The following is a 27,182-nucleotide window of genomic DNA, read 5'->3' on the forward strand; positions in this document are numbered from 1 at the left end:
TGAGCCTGCGCTCTAGAGCCCGCGAGCCACAACTACTGACCCCATGTGCCACAACTACTAAAGCCCACGAGCCTAGAGCCCCTGCTCCGCAACAAGAGAAACCACTGCAATGAGAAGCCAGTGCACTGCAACGATGAGTAGCCCCTGCTCGCCACAACTAGAGAAAGCCTGCGCGCAGCAACGAAGACCCAACACAGCCAAAAATAAATAAATAAAATAAATAAATTTATTTAAAAAAAAAAAAGAAATACACTTTGGCAAGAATTTTTCAGCCTTCAGAGAGGGGCTCTCCCGGAAGCATCCCTGTGACTCTAAATGAGGGTTTGCTTTAAGGACATTATTGATATTTATAAAAATACACTGTTCCTCTACACACACCCTCAGGATAAAATTCCTTCTGGACCTGGCTTAGGAAAAACGCCACAACTTCTGACCCAAACACTGAAGATTCGGTACGCGATCAAATTTTCCTTTATATAAGATGCGCTAGGAAGCTTAGAGGCAAATCTGTGGCCTACCATAGCCTACGTCTGCCCTCTGTAATATGAAATTGTCTATTAGCATCATTTCCAGCTCTAGTGGGGCCCTCTCCTTGCTGTTCCTTTTTCTTTCTCATCTACTTCTTCAAATCTTACCTTATTGTATCTGTACATCCCTATGAGCAGAGGTGTGCTGGTGAATGTTCCACAACTGGTTCTCTGAAAAGAATGTACATGTATATGACAAATTTGCTGCTATAAATGACGTATAATGCACAGTAAACAAAAGGAAAATACACAATACTTCTTACTGTAAATTCCTTGCAGCCAGTTGATTCTCATAGAATGCTTTTGTTGATTTTTGTCAAACCCTTTATCCACAGCTAACCTATGGTTGCAACCAATAATCAAGAATAGTTTAGACATGAATGTTGGTTGGTATTTCCATTTACTTTAACAAGGAAGACAACAGTGAAAAAACAAAGATCTATGTCATGTGTCAGAAATCCACTCATTCCTCATGATGTAAGCAACTTTTTTGCTAAATTCATTAACTGCTTCCAAATACTGGAAGAATATTTCCTCAACTTTTTGTGCTACTCATAATGTAACTACTATGGACAGGACACACTTTTAGTGTTTACTCTGCACTGTTATCATTCTCTCCATCACAATATGAAGTCTAGACGATCAATAAAGCAATAAATAAAGAGTTGATTTGTAGTGTGTGCCCATTTCCCTGGTGTAAATACTCCCACTGTGGCCAATTTCAAGATACCAACATGAGGTTGCTCGAGGTGGATTTAGGAGATGTGCAGTAGGACGCCTTTCTGTAGCATTTTCACCACACAGATACGATGGACATAAATAACCTCAACAGTATAAGTAATAGTGAAACATAATTAGAAAGTGATGAATTTGAGTATTTATTATTTATTTAATTGTAAGTTTATATAATTTAATTTTTAATGATGGCTGTGTTTAACAAACGACTTGCAAGATTCCTAAAAGTTTAACAATAAATTTCTCATAAGCCAGTACATGATGACTCTAGCATACCACTGTCTGTAAGCCACCTAAGATAATTTTGGAATTAGGTCGGGTATGAAAAATCATACACTTGTGGGGACTGTGCTTCTGGTAGGATTATGGATTGCAATTATGAAAATCCCTCCCTGAGAATACTAGATCCTGGATTAATTATAACAAACATACTCTTTAAAGTACTGTTGAATTATTTACAATAGCTAAGACATGGAAACAACTTAAGTGTCCATCAGTGGATGAATGGATAAAGAATATGTGGCATACATATCTGGTGGAATATTATTCAGCCATTAAAAAGAAGAAAATCATCTCAATTTGTGACAATATGGATGGACCTTGAAGGCATTATGCTAAGTGAAATTAGTCATACAGAAAAAGACAACTACTCTATGATCTCACTTATATGTGGAATCTAAAAAAAACGAAACCCACAGAAACAGAGACCAGATTGGTAGTTGCCAGAGGCAGGGGCTGAGGGTGGGAGAAATGGGTGAAGGTGGTCAAAAGGTACAAACTCCGAGTTATAAGATAAGTAAGTTCTGGGGATTTAATGTAAAACACGATGACTATAGTTAACAATGCTATATTGTATATTTGAAAGATATACAATACAGTATTTGCATATTGCTAAGAGAGTAAATCTTAAAAGTTCTCATCACAAGGAAAAAAAATCTCTGTACCTATATAAGGTGATGAATGTTAACTTAGTGTGGCAAACATTTCGCAATATGTACATATATCAAATCATGTTATACACCTTAAACTTATACAATGTTATATGTCAATTATATTGCAATAACACTGGGAAACAATAAAATAAAGTATTGCTGAGCTTAAATGAAAATATGGGAAATCACTCAAGTTCAAGGGGCAAAATAGGAGCAGTGAGCTAAAACCAGGTCTGTAGACAGTAAATGGAAAACAAAACCAAAAATAACCCAAAAAACAAGACCAAACAAACAAGCTTGGTTTGCCCTGAAGGTCAATGCTTCTGTCACACAGAGAACCAGAGAAAACAACTTGGACTATGCAAAGCAGGAGGTGCACCTCAGACTCTCACACTGAGCCAGGACCCTCAAGAGGGGCACACCCTTTTTGAGACCGCAGGGCAGAAAATTAATTCACCTCCCAGCAGAGGAAGCCTATCTCCATCATAACCCCGGGTGGAAAAAAATGAACTATAATTTTTTTTCTCAGGATTTGCATCCTTAGGCTTTATTTCACCCTTGTGTGGAGGTTACATTTACACTACTCATGCTATCAAGCTCTACTATAAAAATTAAAACAAGAGAATGAGCTGGGGACAGCCACCACGGGCACTCTGCTCTCTGCTCTTAGCCCTGGAGCTGGTGAGGCCCAGTCCCCTCCAGACGAGAACCCGCGCCCAGATCCCAGGGCCAGGCCGCGGTCACCTCCTGAGGCTGCCAGGACCCCCGCCTCACTGCAGCTACCGTGCTTCCCTGGCCTCCCTTTGCCCCCGAGCAAGACCAAGATCCAGAGACAGGCCGAGTGGAGGCCGCCCTGGGACCTGGTCCATCCAGGTCTTCAGGGGCCTGCGGGGGCGGGGCACTATCCGGGAAGGCTTCCTGGAGGAGCGAAGCGCAAAGGATGGAAACAGCACTCCCTCTAGGCGGAGTTTAGTATCTTCATTTGACATGCCTTTTTCCTTCATAATGATTTATTTTCTTATTAATCACATGGACACCCTTTCCTCCACCTCATGTCATTTGGCTATAACTCTCCTCTCCTCTAGAACAACCTGTGGCTCCTCATGGCCAGTACGACTACGTCCAAAGCCCTCAGGTCTCGCACAGGTACGCTGCCTTTCTGGCTTCTTTCACACCCCCTCCATCTGCTGCAAGCTCCATGTACAGATGGTTTCATCACTACAGCCTGAGCCCAGCAAACAGCGTGAAGAATTGCTCAAAGCAGCAGCAGGATCACGTGGTGCCACTACCCGCCTAGCTGCAGACCTACTCCCTGAACTATTTTGCAGCTCACAGCATCTCTGTCCCCCCAGAAAAACAAAAACTGATATAACATTTAAGAGCTTCAGATTTAATTTTTGATTTTTCCACTCTACACTTCCTCCCCGAGCATCAGTATCCTGTAAGGGCACTACTGCTCACATGGTTAAATGCACACTGCGTGAACTCTTATAACGCAGGAGGGACCCGCCCAAGTGTGCCCAGTGTTCTTGCCAGACTGGTCTCTTCTCTTTCCTTATTCCCTCTCCCTCCCCCTTACGGTCTGTAAAAGTAAAATGAATGAATGAATAAATAAGTAAATAAATAACTATTTTTAAAATATAAATATAAATTAAAACAAAGTGGTGAAAGTGGTGTCAGGTTGGTAGCACTACCTAACGCCCAAGCAGAAGCAAGCACAAATTCTCTGGAGAAACAAAGTAAGTTCAATCAAATGTTATTCCTCAGTAAAAAATTACCAAATATAAAAGGAAATAAATCAACATGGGTGGGAGTCAGGAAAAACAAAACACAATAGATTTACATCTCCAAGAACCTCAGATGTTAGAACTACTAGGAACAAAATTACTATGTATAAAATGTTTAAAGAAGATGGAATCAGAAAAGGATCAAGAAACAGAGAACCAGAAAGATTTGAAAATGATTCATGTGAAAATTTTAGAATGGAAAAATATCAAAACTAAAAATGACGAGTGGATTAAACAGTGGATTAGATATACTGTAAAAAAAAAAAAAAAAAGGCAGCAAACTGGAAGATAGATCCAAAGAAATTACCCAAAATTAAGCAAATAGAGGCGTGGAAATAGAAAATATGAAAGTAAGGAGAGATGTAAGATAGAATGAGGTTTAACAGATGTGTGATTCAAAAGGAAATAATAGAGAAAATGTAAAGAAATATCAGCAGAGAGTTTTTTTTAAATTCATGAGATATTACTACACAGACAAGAAGCACATAGATAAATGAAAAGAAAAAGTCCTCACTTAGACCTGTTGCAGTAAAACCACAAAAGAAGAAAGATAAAGATGATCCCAAAAGCACCCAGAGAAGAAAGACATCTTGGTTACAAGTAATGACAAATAGACCAATAGCCAACTTGCCTACAGTTACACAGGAAGCCATGAAAGGGTGGGAAAATCTCTGTTGAGAGAAAATAACTGTCAACAAAGAATTATGTAACCTTTCAAGAAGACAGGTGAAACAATCAAACTGAGGGAGTTTACCACCAACAGGACCTGCACCCAAAGGGAGGATATACTTCAGAAGAAAAGACAGGGCTGAGAAAAGACTGCGAATAAAGAAATTGGTAAACATGGAAGTAAATATAAATGCTAACTATATAAAATAATAACAATTTCTAATTTTTAGGGTTTAAAAAAGACATTAAAACACTCAACAATAGCTTGGAAGTAAGGAGAGGGGTTCTGAGTTAAAAGTGGTGGAATGTCCTTATTTTTACAGAAAAGGAATTAAGATATTGATTAAATTTGTACTGATAAGTATGCATATAAAAGTTTCAAGGACAAACACTGAAAAAAGTAGAAATAGAGGGTCTAACTTCCCGATCAGTAAAAAGAGGAAAATGGAATAAGAAAACAAGCAAGCGAACAAGCAAGGAAAGGCAATCCATTCAAAAGACAGTAAGAAAGATGAGAAAAAGAAGGAGCTGTGTATTTAAATGGTGAAATGAAGGATGGTCACCAGGAGGAATGGACTGATTAGGGAGCACTCCTTCCCTTGACTAACGTGCACCCACCCCTTCGCCCCCTTAAGCCAGGTTGTCTCCAAGTTCGGTAGCTGCCTGGGTGGGCAGTTGGGAGCAAAGGGTGGGCAAGCAGGTGCCCAAGCTCTAGACACCCTTTTTCAGAGGAGAGGGAGGCTTTGCCCTTTGGGTTCCAAATCCATAGCCTTTCAGGATCTCCTGAGCAACCCTGGCTCAGCCCGATTCTCCCTCTGCCAGCTACCTCCCCGAAGTCTGTTTAGTTGCAGTGCAGAAACGTGAAGTGTCCATTTTACAGCTAAGGTCTCCTGCAGCACAATTAACGATGAAGTGGATGGGCCTGGACAGAGTGGTGTGGCCTAATGCTAATCCCTGCTGCTCCCCTCACGGCGGTGTAAACTCAGGACACCCGAGTCCTGCATTTATTTTCGTCTGCGCAAATGAGGAGGCTGAACTAGATAACTGGCTAGGTCCTTTATAGCTCTAATATCTCTTGATTACGCTCTTCATTAAATGTGCATCAGGTATATTCACTTGTAAGCTTTATTTTCTGATAATATTATACTCTGCTCTTTTTGCACGGCCCTTATAACTTGCTGCTTATATGACATGTTCATTTGCTTACAAAACACGATAGCAATATTCCCTCTAATAACCTTGTATTCAGTTACTATCTTTCTTAATATCACTTTTCTAGGACCTCAAGTAAGAAGACATTTAAAAAATAAAAAATAAAAAATAAAAGAAGTAAAAAACCCTCCATGACTCCGCTTCACTATGATATATGTCCTTTGCCTTTTCTCATCTATTCAGGTGCGTCAGGTCTGCTGAGTTGGCTCAGATCTTAAGTCCTCCACTCTGGAGACCTAATGGACCTTTATCTGCCTGGATTCAGAAGCCAAGTCCTCCTGACAGCGCACTGTTCCAAATGTCCCTTAAGTAGCTAAATTAAATGGTCATTGTCCACCACGATCCTCCTTGATTGAAGTGATGCTTCTGAAGTGATTAATCATAGGGTATTGCTTCACTAACTGATCTCATTAAACTTTCAAGGTTCTGGACTCCAGTCTCCGATGTGTTTACTCCTTTCCACACCTTTGCCTCAGACAGGGTTAGTGCCCATCACTCTCATGCAGAGGGCACCCCAAAGCCTAATGCTCCTCCCCTCCTACCTCTCGGGCTCAAATTCATCCACCTGCTCCACTAGAACAGCAGCTGGGAAGTGGAGCAGCCTCCTCCCCGACTGAGCACTCAAACCCCACCTGGCCCTCCGTCTTGTGTGTGGGCCTTGTGCTCAGTGGACAGCCAGATGCAGGAGTCCAAGACCAGGGTGCCGACCTCTCACCCCCACCACCCCCAGTTTCTGCTCTAACTCTGTGACAGCATTCACTCTTCGTTAAGGTGTTGGGGGTATTCGCAGAATTCCCACCTCAGTCTAACCGCTGGCACCTTGTGTAATCTCAGTCAAACCAGGCAAGCTCTAGGCATCCAGGACCATCAGGATAACCCTTGACACTTGGCATTGCTGTGCCAAGCTCATTTAATTCCTGTAATACTGTCAAGAGGGTTGATATTCAGCTTGGTTGGCACCAGTAAGTCCTAATGAGTGATTTACAATCCACATCCATTATCACTGAGCTGTGCCTATGCCACACCAGTTGTGAAATGTACTAAATACACCCTGGGGGTAGACGGCACTCACAGTTTATAGATGAGGAGACTGAGGCTCTGAGTTGCCTGGGAAGAGGGGTAGGGCACAAGGCATCCATTTTGCTGGTGCGGACCATGGCAGAGGCAGGATGGTCCTGGAGCTAGAGGTGTGCAGCGGCTTTCTGGTCATGGTTAAGACAGCAGCTCTTTGGCCGCCCAGGTCTATAATGTGGTCTGGAAGGTTGTTCCTGGAAGCCTGAGCTACAGTCCATTTCTTCAAACCCTCCGAATTCTATAAAATACCCCCCTTAATAAATGCCTTTGTGCAATACCTAAATGTCAGAACTAAAAGTATAAAACACTTAAAAGAGAACATAGGCATAACTCTTTGTGACCCTGATGGTTTCTTCGTACCAAAATAATACCAAAAGAACAAGCAACAAAAGGAACAAACAGATAAATTGGACATCACTGGATTATTAATAGGTAGGGCTTTGGTGACCCTGATAAGAGCAGTTTTGGAGGAAAGGAAGAGGAGAAAGGTAACAAGATTTGTACATGGAAGTAGCAACGGGCACAGAGAGACTGTAAGAGATACAGCAGGGGATGAATCAGCAAGACTTGGCAAGAGAAAAGATCTTTCCTTGTAGTACAAGAAAGAATGAAAAGTCAAATAGGGCAATAGTTAGCTAATTAACAAAAATGCTTTGTATTCTGAATTGGCTTACCAAGTGTGCAACCTCTTTAGTGCTATCGAAAGAAAAGTGGCTCAGTAATAAAAAATAAGAAATAAGAGAAAGTACACAAAAAAATTTTACAGTGTTTCTTCCTGATTGAGGGATAATAGATCATTTTAATTTTCTTCTTTATATTTTTAAATCAGAAAAAAATTTTTAAGAAAATAAATTCAAAGAGTTTTTCAAAGGTCATGATATACAATAGGAATAGAAAAAGGTTAGCTTTTCCTCTCTTATCATCTTCCCTCACTTGCCACCCTGCCTAGGTCCTTCCTTTGCTGAAAATTCGCAGGTAGGCCAAACCTCCAGAGGTTAAGCAGTTTCTACAGAGTTGGTTGTTTAAATCAGAAAAGAAAACTCCCAGACACAAAGTAAGAAGGTGTCATTCTACACTTTTCCGAGGGAGGTAGGACTGTGTAAGGGTTACGAGCAAACCCAGAGATCCTGACAAGGCGCCGCCCCTTACCTGTGAGTGGCCTAGAGCACATATGTAATCTTCCTAACTGCGCCTCCTTGGGAGAAACAGGGTAATTCTATAAGGGTCTTTTGAGATAAAATGAGCTAATGCCCATAGATGGGTTATCAGTTTGACAGCTTTCAAAGGGCAGCAAAAACCTCTGAATGTTAGAGTATCTATGCCCAGAGACAGAGTACCAGAATTTAGAGTTTTAACAATATGCTGTGCTGATCTTACCTGAACTACAGAAGACTAATCAAGCCCTTCAAATTTTACTCCCTGCCTGCTCTCTCCCTGATGTCCACATCCCTTTAATTATCCAACGTAATAGCAGACTTGATGATCAACGTCAGGAATGAGGCTAGGGAGCTGAAATTACAGAATTACAGCCTCTAAGATGACTTGAGATTTTAAACCTTGCTATTTAAAACACTGCTCAAATTTTTAAAATTCAAGCAATCCAGAGAAACAAAAAAAGAAATGTGATTTTTCATATTAGCAAAGGAGCTCAGCAAACCGTAGCCTGTAGATCTGCAAAACCCATGCCAAATGAGACAGGGGCTCCCCACCAAAATGACAAATGCAGGGTAGACTAAAGCATGGAAGGAAGGCATCCCAGGGATAAGGAAGTTCAACTCCTTCACTTGACGGAAAGGTCGGGGGCATCTCCCCGCTGGCCCATGCCCCGTTCTGCTCATGACTTTTCTCCCATCGTTGACCCACAATGACAAGCAGCACGAGGGCTGCCGTGTGGTCAGACCTCAACCACACAGGCTCTCCGCACAGGACGCCTCCCCTCAGGGACGCTCTGGCTCCTCAGGCTCCCGACGGTGGAAGTTTCCAGAGTTTATCAAAGGCCGCGAAGGTGGAAGGGGGAGAATCCAACAGCAAGCTCTCTAGTTTTTCATGAACCAAGCCCATCAACTGAAAAGCAGAGAAGCAATTCCTACAGGAAGGTTCAAGGACAGAAAAGAAAACTAGGGCTTCCCTGCCCCAACTTCTCCAGAACAAAATTACGTTCTCTATTCAAGGGCCTCCACTGGGCAGCTCCACACTACTCTTCTCATCTTACTCCAAAGGACTCTCTTCCTGAGTAAATATTACTGGAATCTCCCAGATGCTTATCCCCATTCTCCCCTCTCCCCTGAAGTGCCTTTGTCCTGCCCATTTCCACCTATCAGAATCTTACCCTTGAAAACCCAGTTCAAATCACTGCTCCCCATGAATTCATCCCTGATTACCCCGACAGGAAGCAGTGACTCTCCTTTGAAATTCAAAGAGAACCACGAGTTAAGCATCTTCTTTAGCCATCAAATGAAGAATAAGTATGACAAGAGGCACCATTCTTAAATACTGAAGAAAACTTCCTGAAGAGTAGGAGCTGTTCTTGTGTTAATATCCTTCCTCAGTACCAGGCAGAGAAGGGGCTTCATGATGAACAAATGAATGAACAAACGAACAAAAGAAAGAAAAATCAAACCTTCATGTTCCCATCTCCTCAGCTCAAGAGACAATCAACCCCTCCAAATAAGATAACTCTCCTTTTAATGACAGTTTTAACCCAGGTGCAGCTCAGACAATATACTGATGGACTAGACAGATGATCATCAAAAATGTGAAGCATGTTTGTCCTCAATATTAAGTACTAATTTTATTACTTCTGTTTTTTCCCTTCCTTTTCAATAATGAAATAAACCTCAGCCCCAGCAAATGGCAAATCTCTATTCTTAAAGTACATTTAGATTTTACTAATTTACTTTGCTTATGCATAATTCAAAGGGGGATTTTATTTCAGTGCTTTATTTGTGGCTTCTAGTTATTATTCCCTCTGGAAAAGGCCCTTCACATATATTAAGTCTAAAGTTCCACTAAAGGTTTTTGGGGTCTGTGTTTTTAACTTCATTTTCTTAAGGTTGTAAAGTGGAAGAATGAGTTTAGGTGATTGTTTCATGGTGGTGTTCAATTTCTAGGACCCTATGAACCCTAGAGAGGACTGATGGGAGGACGAGGGATGAAATGTTGAATACCAGAATATGGGCCTATGGTTTCTTGGAAAAGGTCTTGTTCGGGCCAAAGTCTCTAATTGCAGAGGAAATGGCCTTATTCAGAGTCCAACAGGCACCTTCTCTTAAAAGCCAGGAACTATATTCCTCAATGCCTGAGTAAGCATGGTTTAAAAAAAAAAAAAAGAAAGAAAGAAATCCATCTTACACCAGCACTGTGATATACGGCACTCTCTATACTGTGGAGAAACTGCAAAAAAATCTCAGAGACTTAAGAGATAAGCATTGAAACCCCCTGGCAGGGCAGGCAAGAGAGCTGCCCTGTCCATCTCAACTTCCCAGGCTGCCCCCATCAAGTGGGGTGTAATCAGTGTGCTGTCAGAGTTTCCTGCACCTCTGTGAGAGCAGAGATAACCCATAAGATGCTTAGATAAAAGCTGATTTTAAAAATAGTACCCAATTGCATGCCTGGGGTATTGGGAAGGGTTTACAGACAGAGGGGACAAGGGAAAAAAGGCAGATGGTCAGACTTACTATCTACCAGTAGGATGGCTCCTCGAGAAGAGCTTTCTAAGCCACTCCAGGTGTCCTTCCATGCTGCCTTACCCAGAAGCACCCTCCCGGCCACCTCTATGCTTAGGCCCTTATCTCTGGAATTCCTGAGCTGAGTAAAGACCTGCCCTTGACAGAGATCAGGGAGTCAGACTTCTTAGTGGCAGACAGCGGGAAGTCGTGGAGACCATGGAGAGCTTTAATGAGAATCTGTGGGAAGGTGGAAAACAGGCTCCAAGAGTGGGCATGAACAAAGGGAGGCTACCCAGTGAGAGCACAGCCAGACTCTGGTCCCAGAACCGTCTGACCGAACACTGCCATGGAATGCCAGACGGTGTGTTGCTCCAGGCTCACCTCTACTACTGAGGCCACCGTAGGAAGCTCTACCTCTCCCCGTGTCTTCATGCCTGTGGCTCTGCTTGGCTAAGCCCTGGCACATGCCCACGTCCTGGCTGGCCCTTGTGCTCCACCTAATCTGGGGTTGTCCCCCAGTAGGAAGGGTGTTTGGATACCCAACAGTCAAAACAACAATCTCAGGAACAGCTCTGCAAGGTCCAGGAACCTGGAGTCTGAGGTCCTGTGGGCCAAGCTGATGCCAGAAGTCCTTGGCACCATGGCAGTTACTCAGTCCTAACCTCCTTCATGGGGAGGCTGACCCAGGGCTTGCTTTTGCTGTTCAACGATGACCTCTGGCTAGACCACAGCATCATGGACTAAAAGGGGCTTGGAGACCACCTAGTCCAAGAGCATAGATGAGGAAACTGAGGCTTCCAGAGATCAAGCCCCTACCTCCTGTCCTCTGACTCTTGAAAGTCAGAGTGTGGATGCACTGCACCTCAGTGGGAGTGTGCACCTCTGGCTTTAACTTCCATGGCCATTGGCTATGAATCAGTCTGAACCTGAATGCATTAAAATGTAATGGTTTTACTATCCTCAAAATAGAAACCCAATTTCCCACCCAACATTTTCCATCTACCATTCTCCTTGCTGAGTTTTTTCTTAGTCTTCTGCTACCAAAATCTCTTGCTGAAATAACTCTGCCTGTTTGCCTGTTATACTCCTAAGGAATATGTCATAACTGCCTGGGGTCAACTGATTAATATTAGCCAAAATCTGAAGCTCTTCTGTGACTGGTTCAGAAAAAAAAAAAAAAGGGCAGGGGGATCTGGTGTTATCCCAAGGACTTGTTAGGAACAAGTGCTCAAGATGGTAGGAATGACAAAATGGCATTTCTGTTTACAAATCCTGTGAACACTATAAGATCCAGCCAGTCCTCCTGGTGATGCCTGTCTTGATCTGCCTGATGACTGAGCCTTTATCTTGTTTAATCAATTCAAGAAATATAAACTAGCTCCATTTCATTAGTGCTTAAAATGCCATTATGATTAGGGCATTCAGCGGTGAACGGCTGTATCTGTGTTGTATAACGTGGAACATCTATTTTAATTGTGATGAATTCTCTCAAACTAGTCAACTAATGTCTTTAAGTATTAACGGGAGCAGGGAGACACAAAGGATGTAAAAAAGAACTCATCAAACATAGAAGTATATACCATCTTTGACTGATTTCAAGACTCACTTTTTCAGATTTAACATCTCTCAATCAATGGCAGTGCTCTTTCTTAGTGATTACACAGAATAATGATATATTTTACAATAGACAGCATCTTAGATTCAATAAAACACTGAACAAGCTACTTTTTCAGATGAAATTACTGGTTTATGATATGGGAAAAAAACAGAATGTAGCCATTTCCTTATCCTAACATCTGCATGTGGAAAATAAGATTATGCATAGCGTCTATGAAGTAATGAAAACTGCAAAGGTTATGCTTTCTTTGCTCCAGTCCACTGTGGCCCACGTTACATTTAGTTTCTGGTAAAACCAGATACTCAAAAGCTTCCGTTATCTCTAACATGATTTACCGTATTAGAGAAACACACTGATTTGGTGACCATGACTTTGTCAAGGATCGTCTTATTAACAGAGAAAAGTAAAATATCAAAGTTAACCTAGTTACAGAAGAATATACAAAAAAGTGAGGACCTGACTTCCACCATAGGATCAGTAGACTCAGTAGGGTTGCTTTTTCTTTTCTTTCTCCTTATTAAAACAAACAAACAAACAAAGAAACCAAAAAAACCTGACATGTTCTGAACACTATGGATAATGGTCTGACCTATTAATAGCACTTCCTATGAGTAACATGCCTAAGCCTTCCAAGGTGATAAAAGTCATCCCTGGAATCCAAAAGATGGATGCCAAGCTGTTTCCAGCTTGTGCGTTGTAGCTGAAGCATGACAAAGACAATTTATAGCTGGTTCAGAGATGAGCAACAAATGGTTCTTGGTTTTACTAACAGGTTTGATGGGAAACTTAAAGAATGGGGTTTTGAGTCAGAAAGAAATGGCTGGAAGGGGCTGATTTTGTAAACATGATTTAGCATATAATTATAACCAGAGTTGTCATTTATTAAGCAATTTCTATTGCCAACATTTCACCCCCATCTTATTTCTGGTAACCTTTCTAATAAACTACCCACACTTCTATATAAGAAATTTGTCTCAGAGCGGGTAAGTTCTGCCCCAAGATCTCACCTCTGCTGGGTAAGAGCCAGGACTCACATCAGGCCTGTTACCTCCAAGACCCATTCACGGTCGTCTTAACCTGGGCCTTACGCTACTGCTCGATGGTCAGGATTCTCTGCAGGCTTCTAACTGTGACTTTGCTCTTGAACAAGTGTACTGTGAGTCAGATTGGGTCTGAGATTTGAGTGCTACTGCACTGCACTCTTCGTCAATGGGACTCTGTGTGCTGGACAGACCCTTCCCAAACCTGACACCTGAGCTTACAGGCACTTGGAAGAGATGAGCCAGTGATCCTGCTGGCACGTGGTGAGCACAGACGAGGTAAATGCTTGAGGAGAGGGCTTGGGAGTAAAAGGTCTTCTTTCATGGCAGTGTGCCTATGGCTCTCCCTCCCCACTTAAAGGGATATGCTCCCTCTCCCACCCCGGCCCTTACTCTCAGAAGTTGGGGAAAATTTCTCTTCTTTTTGATGCACTCTGAAACCTTGAGAACTGGAGACCTGAACTTAAGCTCTAGAGTCCCCTCTGGGTTTGTCCTAAGAGGCCTTATGGGGTTCGTGCAGATAGGTCTCCTGCAGCCCCAACGGCACAGCAAAGGATCCTGAGGTGGGTACACATGCCAGACCACACTGGGACCTGTCCTGCAGAGTCAAGGCAGAATCAGAGTGCCCAGATCAGGGTTCAAGCCACAGTTTTCTGAGTGTCAGTCAGTTTCATTAAGTAGCTATATCTTGCTTAAACTTAACTCGGTATATTCCAAGAACTTTCACAATTCAGCATAGATGTAATTTTTTAAAAATTATTTTTGTAAAAAAAATGTCATCTCATTAACATAGCAAAAGACACCCTTATGGCTCTCAATACCTAAGAAATTCTAAGGGTTTAAGAGCTCTGTGCTAGGAATAGTGGATGAAGACCAAACATACATTTCTTATCATAAATCACAGCATCACACTACCTAAAAAACATGCCTTTGTAAAACTTATTTTAACTGTTGGAGGACCTGATATTGACGGACTCAATGTGAAGATGTCCTTAGAAATAATAATGCATGACAGAGAAACGGCAGTCAATGAGAAGGGCAGTCAGCGCCACTGGGTGAGAAACTGAATATACAAACAGACAATTACCAAACCGTGTATAAAAACAGAACTCTGACCCACAACTTACAGCAACCTGCCCAGGAAACCAACCCCCTTATTATACAATAATCAGCCCATGAAGCCAGCCTGCTATAAGTCAGCCTTGCAGGAGACTGGATTGCTATCTCTAATAATAATCCAAGAAGCCAAACAGTAACTTCTATGATAACTGGCTCAAAATGACAAGGACTTGACTAATAACTGACAGCTTCTCTAATTTTTATCCCCACTTCCAATTTAGGAACAGTCAGAGAGACCCAAATATGTACACCATAAAATACCGTGCTTTTAGGCTTCTAGTTAGCCCACCTATGGCTTCCTCGTGCAAACAGCTTCCAATCAGGGCATACCTGAAGCCTTCCCTTTTTTCCACTATAAGCTTTCCCACTTTCCTACTTGTCTTTGAGTCTCTGCTAAAATGCAAGTGACAGTGGCTGACCCCCTTGATATATCAAGATCTGAATAAATAGCCTTTGCTCGTTCTTAAAAATAAAAATTATTTTTATTGTGAAAGGGGCATGTGCTCATTGCAGAAAACCTGAACAGTAGAGAAGAGCAGAGAAAAGAATATTAATACCACCTGTTTTCACCTCTAGAGACAACCTCTGCTAGCTTTTTGGAGTATTTCTTTCCAGCAACCCACCCATTTAAACGCATACAAGTGAAGGCCAGATTCTTGTCTCTAACTGAACTGTGAGCCTTAGCTGGATCTATGGAAGACCAAGGATCTTATATTTAATTCCAAATGCAAATTTCTTTGCTTGAATATTCTAGAATATAATAACCACCTGGCAAGTTGCCTTTTCATTTTGATAGTACCAATCTAGATACAACATGTAGGTGATAAGCTACATTCTGAAATATGACTAAAATGACACTACAGATCTTATTTTTATGAGTAAACAAATTCAGACTTTACATTTTTGTTCAGTTCTTCTAGGCTGAAAAACACAGGAATGAGATTCCAAAGTGGATTAGTAGAGAGAGCTTGTTATTAAAGGCTGCCACTTCAGAGAAAACAGAGTATGTCTTGCATACTAAGCATTTCTGGCACTGTGAATAAATCCTTCACCTATGTGTTCACTCTACTTTGCCCTCCCAAAGAGCCTGGAGGTGATTACTCAACTAAACATTAAATTTGATGAGGACTCTGTATTAAGAGATCATCTTCTTTGATTTTTTATTGATTTGTAGACTTTTAATACCAACTCTGATTCTACACGTCTGTTACACATCAGGGTTAAAGAAAAGATTCAGGTAGAAAAGATTTAGAATTAAAAGGAAGCATGAATGTGTTGGCAGGAATGAAAATCACTGAGTGGGAATGCTCTGGGTGCAGCTGACTCTATTCTTGACATAACAAAAGTTGGTAAAAAGCCTCAGAGCAAAGATGAAATCTAAACCATGCAGATGAAATGCTTGAAAAGCAATAGGAAAAGAAACTGTTGCTAAGAAGAGAACTGGGGGACTCAGAAGAAAATGTCAAATTCCCAACAATGCTGTAACAGCCACATGATTGTATTTCTTTTTAAATCATAAACACATAATAGGCATAGTTTGCTTCACTTCATGACACTTTAAGGGTGCAGGCTGCAGTCTGCCCAGCACCCTTCCAGTCACCAAGCTGCCTCCGTCTCATTCCATGTGGTTCTGATGGGACTGCCAATACCAATTTATCCTCTACTCCCTGCCAAAGGAGTGGGCACATAACCAGTCTGGCTAACCGAGGTTCTTCACAGCCCTGTCTAAGGTCATTGGTTCAAAGGATGGGCATATGGTCCAAGTCAAGTCAATGAAAGAGTCTCCAAAGGACTGGTCGGTGGATGCTGGGAGAGAGTGCATCTTTGGTTTCTATCTCTGGGTTCATGAGCTCAAAGGTCCATATGAGCTTAGAGCTTCTGGTGGCAATTCTGTGGCTGAATGGAGAACAAAGCAAACAGAGGTAAGCAGAAGGGAATGGGCAGAAAATGGGAAGGAATAGGAAGAGGGAAGAGAACTTAGAGTGAAGCCACAATGGCAGTTTGAACACTTGGCTCCAACTGTGTCACAGCCAGTACTAGCTCAGCTTGGCTTCCCAATTATATGAGTCAATAAATGCTCCTTTGTGCTTAAGCCAGTTTGATGTAGGTTTCTGTTACTTGCAGACAAAGACCTAGAAAGGCTTCTGACTCCCACTCTGTAATTGTGGAGAAACAAAGTCCCGGAGAGGTGTTACCAAGATTAGACAGTAAGGTGAGGGAAGGTCCTGGTTCTCTAGTGTGTGCCAATGAACTAACCAGCATACTAACCACAGAATCACAAAACTATAGATTCCTTTTCTACACGCCAGACATGCAATCTGCTGGCCTCCACATGGAGCATCGTGAACAGTATCAGCCTTTGTCATAGCACTGTAATTTCTGGACTCCAAAAGAACCCTGGACTCCGAAAATGTCTTCCTTTTAAGTCTACCATAGTGTTTTAATTTTCTCCTCTAGTTTCTTTTTCCTCCTTAAGGAAAAAAAAAGATGGAATTTACTTTTAGTACTATCTCAAAAATCCTAAGTGCCGGAGGGATAACTGGGCCTTACAAATGTCAAGACAGAAGCTGAAAAATGAGGAATCTACACTACTCTGTGTCTCTTGGGAGCCATGTGGCTTAACTTTTGCTTGATTGTTCTTCTCCTTCCTTCTTCTATCTGCTTATGGGTCTTCTCATTCTTGTAACCGTGCCCTCCCCAGCACCAGGGTTACCCAACTTCTAAGTTCAAGCAACCCACAGTAAACACTTTAGTACATTTACATCAATTGTTCTCAGATTTTTTGGTCTCAGAATCACTTTACACTCTTAAAAATTATTGAGGAACCCAAAGACCTTTTGTTTGCATGGGTTATATCTATCAATATTTACCATGTTCAAAATTAAAACAGAAAAATTTTAAACACTTATTTAATTCATTTAAAGATAATGATAATAAATGTTATCCTTAAAATTTTTTATAAAAACCATATTTTCCACAGGAAACAAAAAACTAGCTTAAGGTGTAGAATTGTTTTAAATCTCTGCAAGTCTCTTTAATTTCTGGCTTCTGGAAAATGGATGAGATTTCTGCTTCCAAACGAGACGGAAATAACAGGAATCAGATTTACCATCCTCCTTGAAACAACTAAGAAACTGGATAAGATATATAATGGTAGATTAGACATGGGAAAAGAAAAGATTAGTAAACTTGAAGATCTCACAATTAAAACCATACAAAATGAAACACAGAGAGACAAAAAGCTGAAAAAAAAGTGAACAGAATATCACTGATACTTAGGAAAGCTTTGAGAAGACTAATATACATGTATTTGGAGTCCCTAAAGCAGATGAGGGACAGAAAATAATTTTTTAAGAAATAATGGCCAAGATTTTAACAAATCCAAATTTGATGAAATCAATAAACCCATAGAAACAAGAGTCTTAATGAGTTCCAAGCACAGGAAACACAAACAAAGCCACACCAAGTCACTTCATAATCAAATTGCTTAAAACTAGTTGTCCAAAAACAAAGGCAAAATAAAGACTTTTTCAGATATACAAAAGCTGAAAGAATTTATCACTAGCAGATCTACGTTAAAATAAATATTAAAGGAAGTCCTTCAAGCAAAAGGAAATCTAGATCTAAACAAACGGATAAAGCAGACCAGAACTGGTAATTATGTCAAAAAATATAAAGGTTTCTTTTTATTGTTTAAATACCTTTAAAAGACAACCAATTATTCAGAGTAAAAACAACTACAATGCACTGTGGAATTTATAACATGTGGAAACAAAATGTATGACACAACAGCACAAATTCTCAGAGGGAAGAAATGGAAGCATATTATTACAGAGTTCTTCTTCTGTATGCCAAGTGATATAACATCAATTGAGAGTAGAATGTGGTAAATTTAAGATGTATATTACAAACCCTAAAGCAACCAATGAAACAAAACAAACAGCTATAAGCCAACAAAAATGATAAAAAGGATCATGAAAAATGCACAACCCAAAAGCAGGCAGAAAAAAGATAAAAGGGAACAAGGAACTGTTGGGACAAATGGAAAACAAATGTCAACATTGTAGGCTTAAATCCAGCCATATCAATAATCACATTTTATGTAAATCGTCTAAACATCCTAATGAAAAGACAGAGATTCGGAGACTGGATAACAAAGCAAGACCTAACTATATCCTGGCTACAAAAAACTCACTTTAAAAATGAAGACACAAATTGGCTGAAAGTAAAAGGATGGGAAAATATATGCCATGCTAATACTAACCAAAAGAAAGCCAAAGTGGCTACATTGATATTAGACAAATAGATTTCAGAGCAGAGTATCTTAACAGGGATAAAGAGGGTCATTTCATAATATAAAGGGATCAATTTATCAAAAGTTCATAACAAGGCTAAACATGTATGCACCTAATAAGAGGACTTCAAAATAAATGAAGCAAAAACTGATACTAATGAAAAGAGAAACAGCTAAATAACAATTATATTTGGAGATTTCAATACCCCTTCCTCAATAACTGATAGAAAAAGTAGACAGAGAATCCGTAAGTACACAGAAAACGTGAACAACGCTATCAACCAATTTGACCTGATTGATATTTATCATACACTCCACCAAACAATAGCAGAATACACATTCTTTTCAAGTGTACATGGATTATTTAAAGGTGACATCACTGGGTGGAATCTGAAACCATACCTTATATATTTTAAACTGTTACATTAAAATACATTGATCCTTGGGGCTTCCCTGGTGGCGCAGTGGTTGAGAATCTGCCTGCCAATGCAGGGGACACAGGTTCGAGCCCTGGTCTGGGAGGATCCCACATGCCATGGAGCAACTAAGCCCATGTGCCACAACTACTGAGCCTGCACATCTGGAGCCTGTGCTCTGCAACAAGAGAGGCTGCGATAGTGAAAGGCCCACGCACCGCGATGAAGAGTGGCCCCCGCTTGCCACAACTAGAGAAAGCCCTCGCACAGAAACGAAGACCCAACACAGACAAAAATAAATAAATAAATAAATAAATAAATAAATAAATAAATAAATGAATGAAGTGAAATTCTAAAAAAAAAAAAAAAAAATACATTGGTCCATATTATGCTTTGATGGATCTCTCACCCATACATGAAAGATCTATCACCTTGCACACCCCTGAAAGAGTCTTGGCAATCCCCAGAAGGCCCTGAAGCACACTTTGACAACTACAGATTTAGATTATTCAATTTTTTAAAAGAGTTAAATTATCAACTGAGTTGTAGGCAACTCTTGTGGCCTAGCTGACCATAAAGAATCTGTTACTGGGCTTCCCTGGTGGCGCAGTGGTTGAGAATCTGCCTGCCAATGCAGGGGACACGGGTTCGAGCCCTGGTCTGGGAAGATCCCACATGCCGTGGAGCAACTGGGCCCGTGAGCCACAACTACTGAGCCTGCGCGTCTGGAGCCTGTGCTCTGCAACAAGAGAGGCCGCGATGGTGAGAGGCCCGCGCACAGCGATGAAGAGTGGCCCCCGCTTGCCACAACTAGAGAAAGCCCTCGCACAGAAATGAAGACCCAACACAGCCAAAAATAAATAAATAAATTAATTAATTAAAAAAATTAATTAAAAAAATTAATTAATTAAAAAAATTAATTTATTTATTTAATAAATAAATTAATTAATTAAAAAAAAAAGAAGTACCTTAAAGACTTGCTGTATCTGTGCACCACAGATGAGCACTCAGGGGAGCAGAGAGGGGCTAAACGTCACTGACACCACTCAGCTGACATGTTCTGTCTGAACATATTGTCAATCTTTAAGTCCTTGAGGCAGGAGCAGTACTACTTACACGTGCTGTCAGCATGTAACAAGGATCAACAGGGTCTCCGGGTACGAGAAGCGCCAAGAAACTAATAAATAAAAAAAGAGAAAACAGTGGCACATCATTTAGGGCACAAAATTTTAAGTTGTCAACATAGCAGACACATTTGTTCTAGCCTCTGCAATCATGTACCCACTAACAATGTCTTCATCACTGTCTAAATGTTTTTGATAATGTAGACCAATGTTTTAATAATGACAATACTGGCTCCCTACGAGTAACTGGTGACAGGGGGCAGAGCTAAAAAATCCTCCTCTCCTCAGAATCTCTGGGGGTGGGACAAATACGTCAGTTTTTTTATAAGTGCCCAGGTCATTCTAACAGGCAGCCAGGGTTGAGTCCATCATGAAGACATCACACTCTTAGTAAACCTTACGGTCTCCCTCAGCTGCTCCCTCTTTATTCACCCCTCAGGGAGAATGTATGTTCAAAGACCTATATTACATGTTTGGGAACATATAAAAATTGTAAGACAGACTTTGTTTCGAAGAGCTCTTATAATCTTATAATAAACACAAAGATGTTACGTTCTGTTATGGCGGCAGAATTAAGCTGGTTTACATTATGTGCCTACCTAACCTTTTAATAAGATGCTTAAAGAGGACAGAAAAAGTAAGTTGCAAACAGAAGGTCAAACCAAACAATGCACAGAGTCAAGTACAGAGGTTCTGTCGCTCTCTGGCAACATGGCATTCAGAGTTCAGTACCGTGTAGGGACTGGAGCACGGAGGGAAAAAGGAAATGGAAATCAATCAAGGATCCCATCTCACAATCTTGGGATTCACCTATTTAGAATGAGACAAGCCCACAGAAAATAAGAAAGGAGTTGCCACCATGAGCTACATTTTAGGTATGGTGGAAGATCACTGGAAGAAGCAATTTCTGTTCCCAGAGTTTTAAAATAAGGCCTACTAATGAGATGTGATCTGATTAACTCCTTGGGCAGATAGTAAAATGGCTGAATCAAGACAAAGTGATTTCAAAAAATTAGTAAAACCTAAAACTGAAGAGGATCTTGTCTTAATACCAAGGCTCTGTTGAAAAGTGTGATTGCTTAATCCCACACCACCAAAACAAACGAAAGGTCACTTGGGAGCAGTGAAAAGACTAACTTGCTAAACAGAAGGGCCACAGTAAGAAACCAAAGGGTTCCAAATTACCTGCCCCATGGAAAACGGGTTCCCTTAAATTAGAACAACAGATGAAAACAGACTTCTGTTAGAATAGTGGAGCAGCTAAACTTCTCCACAAGAAAACCTTTTTAATTTCCATTTAGAAACTAGATGCTTGTAAATTAAGTATTTATATTAGGAAATTACAACCACAGTCTACTCTCTGAGAATAAAAGGAGTCTTAATTCTACCGCTCATTGGCAGTGAAGAAGGAAAACGTGAAGAAAAAAACTCTCGGGGGCGTCCCTGGTGGCGCAGTGGTTGAGAATCTGCCTGCTAGGGACACGGGTTCGAGCCCTGGTCTGGGAAGATCCCACATGCCGCGGAGTGGCTCGGCCCGTGAGCCACAACTACTGAGCCTGCGCGTCTGGAGCCTGTGCTCCGCAACAAGAGAGGCCGCGATAGTGAAAGGCCCGCGCACCGCGATGAAGAGCGGTCCCCGCACCGCGATGAAGAGTGGCCCCCACTTGCCGTAACTAGAGAAAGCCCTCGCACGAACCGAAGACCCAACACAGCCAAAAATAAATAAATAAATAAATAAATAAAGCAGCTATAAAAAAAAACGAATCCTTAAAAAAAAAAAAAAAAAAAACTCTCGGAGTGGTAAAGTTCAGTGGGAACGGCTGAAGTCACTGCAGTTCTGCCCCGTCTTTACTCAGGTAGAGGGTAAGTGGCTACTGCAGGCCACCGAGGAAATCAGCCTGAAAGCAAAGATACAAACCTAGGTTCCTGATACTCAGAGCAGGGCCCTCCTTCTATGCCGCATCTCCTGCATATTCAACTGAGATGAAAAATATTCCACTGGAGATGACAAAATATGAGTTTCAGGATCACCCACTAAATGACAAGGTACTCTACACAGTATCATTCTACACGGATATGAGGAGGACCCAATGCATCAACTAAACCAGTCCCTGTTTCCAAGCAGGTGAACCCCACAGCTGCCTGAGGCGTCTCTAGAGTTGGGGTAGCCACAGTTTCTGCTAACATTCTGTGTTGAATAAGATGCTTGATGCTTTTTGTTTCATACTTTTTGTGCGTGTGACTAGCCAAAATCTCACAATACAATTCAAGTTACTATCTGCTGCTTTAAATTCTGGTGTTGATGAAGAACAGCTGATTAGGGCCTTCCCTGTAAGCTGTCACATGCTCAAAGACAAATGTGAGCCTTCCATTTCCTTCATTTCCATATTGAGTAATCCAAGTGCTTTCTCCCAAAGCCTGATTTTTCATCCCTTTAACAATTTAGATTTCTTTCTTTAGACAGCTTCAGTTTCTCTAGTTCATTTTCCAGTTGGATAATTTCTTTAATTTACTGAGATCACTCTGAATCCTTGCCTCTTATCCAAAAGGGATGCTAATAAAAATAATAATGCTAATATTAAAAAAAAAATAATGCTAATATTTAACAGTTGTGAGATGACTACATACCAGGTACCAAACTAAGCACTTCCCCTAAGTGGCAGGATTATTTGGGATATTTGCTGCTGGAAGAGACTCAAAAGAATGAGTGACGTCTTTCCCTCCCCTATTCCAAGAAGACAGCCACACAATTCTATTTTGAGCTTGAGTCCCTCCCCTCCATGGGTATCATTACCTTTGGAGCTTCTGGGCTGAAAACAGAAGTTCTCAAGGTCCACAAGGCAACTCCTCAGCCAGGCTTTGGTTTGGAAGTCTGGTGGATTGAGAGCATCTGGTGGAAGATGAGAGGGTGAGGGTTGCTGGGAGAGGGGCACATCCCCCAGACAGGCTGCAGATGTGCAATGGAGCACAGCTGTGAGGCATCTGTGGAAGGAGATGGGCACTAATATCCGAGGCCTTGAAGCAGAGGTGAGGATCCTGAAGCTGAGCCTGGGGTCAGCGGGGGGAGGACCTCTGTGGGGAGCATCTCTGAGCTGGCTGGAGCATCCATGCCCAACAGACACAGGAAGCGCTGGCCAGGCAGAAGCATCAGAATGGAGGGATAGCTACCACCAAAGAATAAGGACCAGGCCTCTTCCATCTTTTTCAGGTAGTAGCTGAATCCCCTGGGTTTTGTGTCAATCTAGGGAGGCGAGGCTCCTCCAAATATAACATATTGGATTCTTGATAGTCTTCTGACTAGGTGCTGAATGCCAGATTTAGTTTGATTGAGGACAAATAAATTGATGTTTTGCTGCATAGGAGGGTGGTGGACCAGGTCCATGCCCATCACACAGACGTTCTCTAATTTTATACTCACAAGAACCATTTTAGGCTCCAGCAGCAGCTCTCCACCTCATTTTACAGATGAGGCTTAGGGAGGTTAAGTAACTTGCCCAAGGCCATACACATGCTGCAAAGAATCCCAGCTCTGCCTGATTCCAGAACCCATGATCCTTATCATACTGCAGACGATTTGGGCTACTCTGTAATTAAAAAAAAAAAAAAAAGACAGACAGATTTAACTTTGCAAATAATTATAAATTAACTACATCATCCAAATGTGGAGAAAGAAACCAAAGTCAATTTAATTTTATATATTCTTAGATACAAATTTGTGATGTGTCAGTTTTTTTAATGACATAAAAATTCTAGCATAGATTTAACATGGACTAAAATTTTAAGTTACAAAAACTTAATCCTCAGCCTGGAGCTGTTCACTAAGTATCCAAGTGAAGAATGTGGTACCTTAGTTTAGTATTCACCAAGCAACTATGACATGCCAGAACTGTACTAGGCAGTCCTAATCTCTGAGGATAAAATTCAAATTCCTTGGCTTCACAAAGTCACCTGCTAGCATCATCTTCATCCCTTGTCAACAAACATCATCTTCTCCAGCTATACTAAACTGCTTGCATGTGACACTTACACTGGCAACTCCATTACAGCACATACCCTCCACAAGCTAAAAGTTTTTTGCATGACTATCACCTCCCTTGCCTCCAGGTTTAATGAAAAGAGGACCTATATTTTAATATCTATATCCCTAGTACCTAGCTCGGTGCCTAGCACGCAATATTCAAATACTATTCATAGAATGGATGAAAGAAAAACTGAATAAAATTGCAATTTTAAAAGTACTTGGTCTGTTTCCCATATTTGCAAGACTAACCTCTTACCCTAAGGTCTTTCCCCAAACAGTAGATTCATATTATGAGAATCTTTCAGCACCACTAATCTGACCCAGTAAATTCTGGCTGAGAGCAAGAGTAAGGGGATAAATAGAAGGCAGGAAAGCTGCCAGCTCAAAGTCTGCATTTCCAGGCAAAATCAAGTAAATGCATTTGCAAAACTGGGTATATATCCCAAGGGATGCAAACTGGTCATAGGCTTTGGCAACAAGCCTATTTTGCTTTAAAGCACACCTCTTAGTACAAGGTTAGGAAAACCAGAAATTCCCATATATAAATAATTGATCAAAACTTGTAAGAGAATTTGACAAAAACAACCCCAAACTCTTAGAAACCAGTCAAGGAGACTATTAAACAACTACAGAAAGTAAATGATTACATTTAGCACAAGAGTCAGATTTAATTTTAAAAGACAAAAAAGAAAAGCAAGCCACTAATTTTAATTTCGATCATTGTTGAAAACACAGAATTGAATAACATTATAAAAAGGAGGGAACAAGCAAAACTTTTAGTCCTGAGATTGTTAACTACTTTGTAGACACAGGAGGCATAAATATGTTGGAAGGGTAGATAGCATAGATAGCCAAGTACTATACTTAGATAGGAGTAGAAAGATACAGGGAGAGAGCCAATTAGGGAAGAAAAATGGCTTAAGATTAAACAGCCAGCCAAATGTATGAGGCTTGTCCAGGCTGACAGTCATCCTTTGGTTACTGCAGGTGATGAGTTTATCATAGGGATAAATGGGGACATCTGAACTCACAATTCAGGACACAAGATGAAGCTACCACAGTCTGAGACCAGCTCTAATGATCCAACAGCACAGCTGGCCATGCTATCACTCAGTCTCTCTGCCTCTTGACAGTTTGGGGCAGTTGCTGCTTGTTTCTTCTCCCTTCTCCACTATGACTACTTTCTCTCTGCTTTAGGGCTTTGTTAATTCATGGTTTCTTTTGGGCCTCTGCTTTTCTAGCAACTCTTCCTGCTTACACTCTGTCCTGACTCAAACTTGCAGTAACGGAGATTCTGACTGGGTCAGCAACTCACCGTCAAGGATGCAAAGCCTCTACAGGGCAAAGCTCTTGTGCCAGCTGGTTTCATGGATTCCTCAAGGCCTATAAAATGGCTGGCTGCTTTAGGGCCAGGCACCAATTACTGACCCATTCAGCTGTGGCTGAGAAAGAAAAGTGAAATAATCCAACCAAGCTTGACCAACTTCCTGCTTTGTTCAGACGAGGGCTGAGAGTGTAGCAAGCCCTCACAGAGCCATCTAGTATACAGTGGTCCCATCCAACCTACAACCATCAAATTTCATACTCTAGATTCAAGCACCTCTCATTGAAATATAAATGGTTTATAACATAAAATTGGAAAAGGAAAGACTGAAGATGATGACAGGGGGAAAACTGAGGAGATATTCTATAGGAGGGCAAGGACAGAATCCTGAGCGCTGATGGAGAGCTGGCCTCAGAGAGCAACATCTCTTTCACAGAACTGAAGAAGGGAGAAAAAGAATTCATGCGTGATGATTTTTATCTCTTTGGTAAAGTTAGAGGAATAAAATGCCTATAGTTATAGGATGAGAGGGATTAGGAGCTTGAGGATAATAAAGGAGCTTTGGAAGAACCATTGTAGGGAACACACAAGTGGACAAAAGATTGATTAAAGAAAAAACATTGCCAAATATAGGACTCAGAAGTTCCAGTAATATCTTGATAAGCACCATTTGCAGAAAGTCAAGTCAGATGTTCTCCAGCAACTCAAAGTTGAGCAGACAACTTAAGGTTAAGGGTTGAGACCAGGTAAAAGACAAAAAGTCTCTAGGATGTTACCAGTGAGGTAATCTACCATATACATGAGACAGAGATCTAATAATGAAAAGATATGAATGGAATATGCACCTGAGAATTCAGCAAAGTCGTTCATAATTGGATATAATATGTAGGCAAACAAAAGAATGAGAACACTTCCCCTTCCACATTTTAGCATGCCTGCTTATGAAGAAAAGAAATTAAACGTCAACTCCTTGTAAAAGAATTCTTCATGTATGATAATTTATATGAAGCACGATTCTTAGTTATATCTCATATTTGGCAGGGATGCTTATGATATCTTATGTAATATGAATGCTTTAGCTTGCAAATTTTTGTTAATTGTCCTAGGCCATTACTTATTTGGAAGGGGAAGAGAACCAATCTTTCTTCATGCCCAATACATGTCAGTTCCAGTGCTAGGTGCTTTACATATGTTATCTTATTAATCTTCCTAATAGTCCTGTAAAATAGGTATAACTGTGAGTAAGTTACAGCTGAGAAAACCAAAGTTCACAGAGGTTAAGTAATTTGCCCAAAAATGTAAAACAAGTTTGACTCCTAAGCATGTGTTCTTTCCAAGAGGTTACACTGCAGAGAGCTGAATAGGGAGCTGTCAAATGAATTCTGACTTTCTCCTATTGACAAAAGCTTAGTAGTTTATATATGACCTTACTACAAATATGGACTGATTTATAAATATCTTTGTTCTCTCCAGAATATTTTTCTATGTTTAATTATTTTGATCCGTCAAGAGGTACAGAGGTGCTGTTACAGAACACACCTTCAAAGGGAATAAAGGAGTGTGGGTCCTAGTCGTGGAACCTTAGGCAAGCTTTTTAACCTCTTTTGTGGCCTCAGTTTTTT

General features: G+C 41.0%; 1 protein-coding gene across 1 annotated transcript in view; it reads right to left on the reverse strand.

Annotated features, from left to right (window-relative positions):
• Window positions 1-594: 594 nt before the first annotated feature.
• PHTF2 (putative homeodomain transcription factor 2) overlaps window positions 595-27,182 on the reverse strand; it is a 154,281-nt gene continuing 127,693 nt past the window's right edge. The window contains 5 exon segments of the mRNA XM_036863228.1: window positions 595-698; window positions 20,208-20,268; window positions 22,134-22,213; window positions 23,010-23,105; window positions 23,634-23,799. The gene's annotated coding sequence lies outside the window, so the exon portion shown is untranslated.

This window comes from Balaenoptera musculus, chromosome 9 (assembly GCF_009873245.2).
Source record: "Balaenoptera musculus isolate JJ_BM4_2016_0621 chromosome 9, mBalMus1.pri.v3, whole genome shotgun sequence".
NCBI lineage: Eukaryota > Metazoa > Chordata > Mammalia > Artiodactyla > Balaenopteridae > Balaenoptera > Balaenoptera musculus.